Raw genomic sequence first — 5888 nt, 5'->3', positions numbered from 1 at the left:
TTGTTCACCTTAAAACCACTAAAATGGTTAGTTTTATCATGTGAATTTTACTACACAAGAAAAGAAAGCCAGAGAAAGTAGAACAAAATCTTTAAAGTACTAAAAGGGAAAAAAAAAAAAAACTCTACCTAGATTTCTATACCCAGTTAAAATATATTTCAAAAACAGAAGTGAAATAAAGTTTTTTTTTTCAGAACTACAAAACCTGAAACCATGTATTACCAACAGATGTGCACTATGAGAAATGTTGAGGGAAGTCCTCCAAGCAGACAGAAAATGTAGATCCATCTGGATCTACAAAGGAATGAGAGGCAACTGCATGGAAATTGCCACCACACGATATAGCATAACTGTAATTACCTGAGTAAATATGAGCTATTTTCCATATCGTGTAAATGTCTTTAATAAGACATAATTGATAGTTTAAAGTAAAAAGAAAAACAGTATATGGAGTGGTTTATAACATACGTAAAAGAAAAATGTATGACAACGGCAGACAAAAGGCCGAGAAGAAAGAAGTTTATGTATACCGTTGGTTTTTGTATGTCTGACTATTCTGAGATACAATTGATAAGACTGGCTGTTCTTTTCTTTGTACATAAAGGCCCTGGCACAGCGACTGGGTGAGCCCACACATAGCAAGCATTTCAAAGACATTCAGCATTTAAAGTATGAACATAATGCGACTAGAGGCAATACTGTAAACCCCAGAAAAATTCTTTTTCTCAGTTCCTTGAATAAAGAACTCAAGGAATCATTTCATCTTGTGTTCTTAAAGGGCATCAAACTACACATTTTTTATTGATTTGGTTGCCATCAGGCAACCTGAGCATCAGTCAAGTGGACCATGCTCCATGTTGGGGGGGGGGCGTGGCGGGCAGAGGTGACAGATGAACGTAAAATGAGCAATATTCCCAGCTCTTGTTGAAGAGGCTGGAACATGAACTGAGAATACTTTCAAAACAAGGAAACATGGGTGCAAAGTCAGGGAAGGCCCTGCATGTTATTTGGTGCTCAGGAGCTACCACAGAAAGGCACTAGCTGGGACCTCTTTGCACAAGAGAGTTTGAAGTAAAGCTAGGAAGGAAGAGACAAGGATTGGGATCAGCAGGAAGAGCCTGTGAAAATTCCTAACAGAATCCTAAGGGGAATAGTGGGTCACAGGGAAGGCAGCCGGTCCCATGCTGAAAATCGAGACTGGATGAGTGGGTAGGACAGCATGTGCCAGTGTGCCTAGGTCAGGGGTGGGACAGTGAGGAGTTGGGAATGAGAAATGGGGTGGTAAGGTATGCTGGAGACGCAGAGATTGCGGCTCACAAGTTGTTGACGATGCTGGAGAGCCAGGCAGCAAAACTAGGATTCAGTACATTGGGTGGAATGGAGTCCACACAGATACATGCCTGCAAGGGGCATGACAGTCCACGGCCCAGGAAGGGGCTTCTAGCACCGGGCTTTCCCCGGAGTGCTCAGAGGGAAACTAGAGTTCTGTGGTTGGGTGACAGGGCCACTGTCTCATAGGAAGAGGGAAGGGTAGTGAGTGGGCAGGACTCCAGGATTATAGTCCTCATTTCAGTCAGACTGGTCTGCCTTCCTCATTGTAGGGTCAAGACCTAAAATTAAGGCTCAATATTATGTGCTGCCTTGACTTCTGGGAAATTGGGAGTGTCTTGAATAATCTAACTCTCAGTTCCCCACTCTGCTCTTGCCGATAAGGGTCCCTTGCCAAACAATCCTCCTTACAAAGAGAACCGGGTGCAGTTCTTATCCTTGAGGAGGTTTCAGTTCCTGCCAGCCTGCAAAACTATTCAGGCCAGTCACATCCTGCTGTGGGAACCAGGGGTCATTCCATTGTCTTGATTCTTCAAAGGCCATCACCTCCCACAGTCTGGGTTGTTCCATGTTCCCAAATGCAACCCCTGTGTGGCCCTGCATGGCATGCTTGTCCTCCTCCTCTGAGCTGTAAGTACATGTGATTAATAAACCACCAATCTCGTCACACTGTCAGATGTCATATGCTCAAGCATCATGTCAGATGTCACATGCTAACCATAGACCTAAGGCAGGAGTCCCTCACTCACCAACAGGAAGAATAGAAGATGGTCAAAACACTTGTATTTGCGGCTTGGACTTCTATAGAAGGCTTCAGTTGGAATGAGAATTCTCAGGTCTAAAATTTTGATGGCCACTGTCCACCAGTTAGATATAGAATGGATCATGGAGAGATGGCCTCCGGGTACCCTGACCTAAGATCAACTTCCAGTCCCTTGCTCTGTTTGCCATGAAAAGCTTTAGTCACTGCAGACCTACCAGCTTCCTGAAACAGACACAGTGGATTAGAGGAGTGTCTGGGTATTGGTGTGTGTAAACTTGGACTTGCTCAGACAGTGCCAAGAGCAGAGCTTTAAAAGTGGCCTGACTCCCTGCATGGAGCCTGCTTCTCCCTCTGCCTGTGTCTCTGCCTCTCTCTCTCTCTCTCATGAATAAATAAATAAAATCTAAAATAAATAAATAAATAAATAAATAAATAAATAAATAAATAAATAAAATAAAAGTGGCCTGAAATCGCAGACATGTGACTCCAAACTCATATCACTGCATATATAATATTAGCCACAAATCCACAAGCATATATCTGCATGCATATGTGTGTGTGTCATATACGAAAGTATATATAAGTATATATAGTTAATTTAAGTATATACATAAATATATATAGTTATACATATTTTGAAAAGTACTCACCCAGGAATCTACCAGAAAATGTTTTCTTGTTTCCTTAAACTGGGTGAGTACATTTTCCCTTTCAAGTCTTCCCTGGATTTTTTAAACTTCGATTTTGGCTGCTGACTATATGATCCTATTGACGTGACCTAATCTAGTCTCCAGCCCGAGTCGCTCTCCTGCTAGTCTACACCATGCTTCCTCCCGCCCACCGGACAGCTTCACGTGCACAGCCCTCTCAACCTCACCAGCAACATGGCCCCCACTTGCTCATCTGCTACATCCTTCCTCATTTCTACCCCTAATTCCAATCACCACAAACTTTCCTCCTCTATCTTCGATCTCGAAGAGATCCTCGAGGAGGGACAGTTTCTCTCTAGTCAACAACCTTCAGAACTCAGAATCATTATACACTCCTCACCACCCTTTCATTAGGCTTTCCCCAAAATCTATCTCTAAACCTTCTCCCACCCATGGCCTGAATTGACTGCCTTGTCATTTTCCTTTGCTTCATTTGCCTGGTGTTTTTAACTCACTATGTTTTCAGGAAATATTTATCTAATCAATACATGAAGTAATGAATCGATCGATCAAACTACAAGAGGGTCACATTCAATGATTCAGAATATGGAGCCTGTCCGCTGCCTGGGCCTCTGACTGCATGGAAGAAACCCGAAGTGCTACAGCTGCTCACATAACTTTAGAATTCCCATGAGAAACTCGCTGACAGTGTCACTTGGGACATCTTCCTACATACAAACATCATCTCAGAGGTGGAGATGCTCTCAGCAGGTAGTACGCAATGCTTCCTGCACTGGACCTCGCAAACCCCCCATCCCCAGCCAGCTCAACAAGGAAGAGGGCCATCTCCGTGGCTTTCCATCCCCCCTGCAGATGTCTGCACCTTGGGCCAATCCCCTATCTGGTGGCAACATAGACCAGCAGTCATAGCCATAGGACATCTGCCCTCTAGGGTGCCAACAGCTCACGATCGGTGGGGGGCAGCCTGAGCCAGGGATGACACCTGGACCTATTTCCAGGCATTCCCACACCCAGCCCTTTACACTGCAGAGTTTCTGAGGTGCCTAGTCCCAGGGCACTACCCCTCCAACCCCACCCCTCCTTGCACACTCCCTTCCCCTGCTCTCTAGTGTTTCTGGTCTGTCTCAACCCAGACGTCCGTCACCACCTCCACTCACTCACATAGCCCCGCCTCTACAGAAGGGCCCACTGTGCACAGGGAGGCACATCCCAGCCTCCAGCAGGCACCAAGGCAGCTCTCAGCCCTGGGACCCTGGCAAGGGTGCACCGGACCCTCGTACTGAAGACAACTCAAGAGTGTTGCTCAGCCAGATGATGCAGGGAGCAGCTGTGCTCTTCCTGACAGAACTCAGGGTGGCCCTAAGGTAGGGGCTGGTGTCTGGCTTGCGGCAGGGCCACTCCTCCGGTTGATCCGTTTGCTCAGACCTCTCTGAGACTTCCAGCCCGTAATGAGGATTCTGAGATCTCCCAAACCCATTCATGTAACTTGTCCAATACCACCTACTCAGACTTCCCACCATCTCCCCTTCTAGACTCTTCTCCCTACACTGAACTCTGCACTCAAAGCCCTGACTGCCAGCCTTCCAGGGGCTCTCTGGACTTAATCTTGCATGTGGTCTTTCTTGTGGACTCTGGCAATTGCTCTCCCCAGGATGCTCTCAATGCCCCTCACTGACTAATGGTGTCCTGTCTGGTCCCCTTCCCTGGCTCCTGGTCATTCTGGCCAAATCCTTGCTTCTCAAATAAAGGAAAAATGTCGTGCTGACATTTCAAGTTTCTAATCATGCCCAGAGGAATCCCTTTACTCAGGACATCACTACATAAATCCAGCTTTATAAGGGTGAGAGATTAAGTTAATTTCCTGCTTAACCTAATGAGAAAATGGGAGACACAAATTAAAATCACATTGACACAATATTTTTCGCTCATGATTTTGACCAAAATTTATAAGATTGGTAAAATATCTGTGACAGCATAGGATATACAAGACTCGGTATGAACCTTTGTAAGTAAAGTATTTTTAAAAGCCTAAAACCAGAAATAGGAGGTGTCTGTTAATCAGTTAAAATAACGGCTAGCTGATACGATAGACAAAGCCTGTAATATGCGTGACTTAACATGACAAAATTTTTGTTGTCATTCACACAGATTATGTTGTGGGTTGGCAGGAACTTTCTGTTCTCAAGCAACTCAGGAATCCAGGCTGCTTCCATCTTGTGGCTCTACATCTCAACACGGGGTCCCCAGGTTTGCTGCTGATGAGCAAAAGCAGCATGGAAATGGCACACTGGCTACTACCTAAAAGTGGGCCACCCAGGAGGGGAGAGAGAGAGACACAAGATGTGGATGAGCACTTACAATCTCTCCCAGAAGCTGTCACCCAATAAGTACTTAGGAAAAAGGAATTATAATTCATAATGACAGCAACCCTCTTCATTCTTGGAGGAGTCTCTGAGAAAACCACATTTGCATTGAAGATCACCTACTTTTTCAAGAGCCTACTATGCGACAGGTGCTCTCAAATACAGGATCACATCTAGTTTTCTTTCTTTTAAGATTTTATTTATTTATTCATGAGAGACACAGAGAGAGAGGCAGAGACACAGGCAGAAGGAGAAGCAGGCTCCCTGCAGGGAGCCCAACGTCGGACTCGATCCCGGGACTCCGGGATCACGCCCTGAGCCAAACCACTGAGCCACCCAGGCATCCCGACACATCCAGTTTTCAAGGGATGCTCTGAATCTTAGCCGGGGGAACTCACCCTCCTGCACTCAATAGCACTTTTCTTCACTGCCCTTTGCAATAACCTCTGTAATCTCAGCAGACTGAGAATTTTCTCCTTCCTTGTGATGCATGCTCAAAAATCTTAATTTATGAGCCTCTGCTACCTTCTGCATGACTGTACATTTCTGAACACCTTTTGGCACACTGCAAATCAGGATTTTTCTTGTGGGGCAGATACACAGACAAGGGGCAGTGGAAGGATGGCTTAGTTGGCTTGGGCTGCTATAGTAAGATTCCATAGACAGGATGGTTTGAACAACAGAAATTTCTCACTGTTCCAAGGTCTGTGAAGTCTAAGATCAGGGTGCTGGCAGATTCGGTGTCTGGAAAGGACCTTCCTG

This window comes from Vulpes vulpes, chromosome X (genome assembly GCF_048418805.1).
Source record: "Vulpes vulpes isolate BD-2025 chromosome X, VulVul3, whole genome shotgun sequence".
Lineage (NCBI taxonomy): Eukaryota > Metazoa > Chordata > Mammalia > Carnivora > Canidae > Vulpes > Vulpes vulpes.
Note: the sequence above shows the minus strand (reverse complement) of the source record.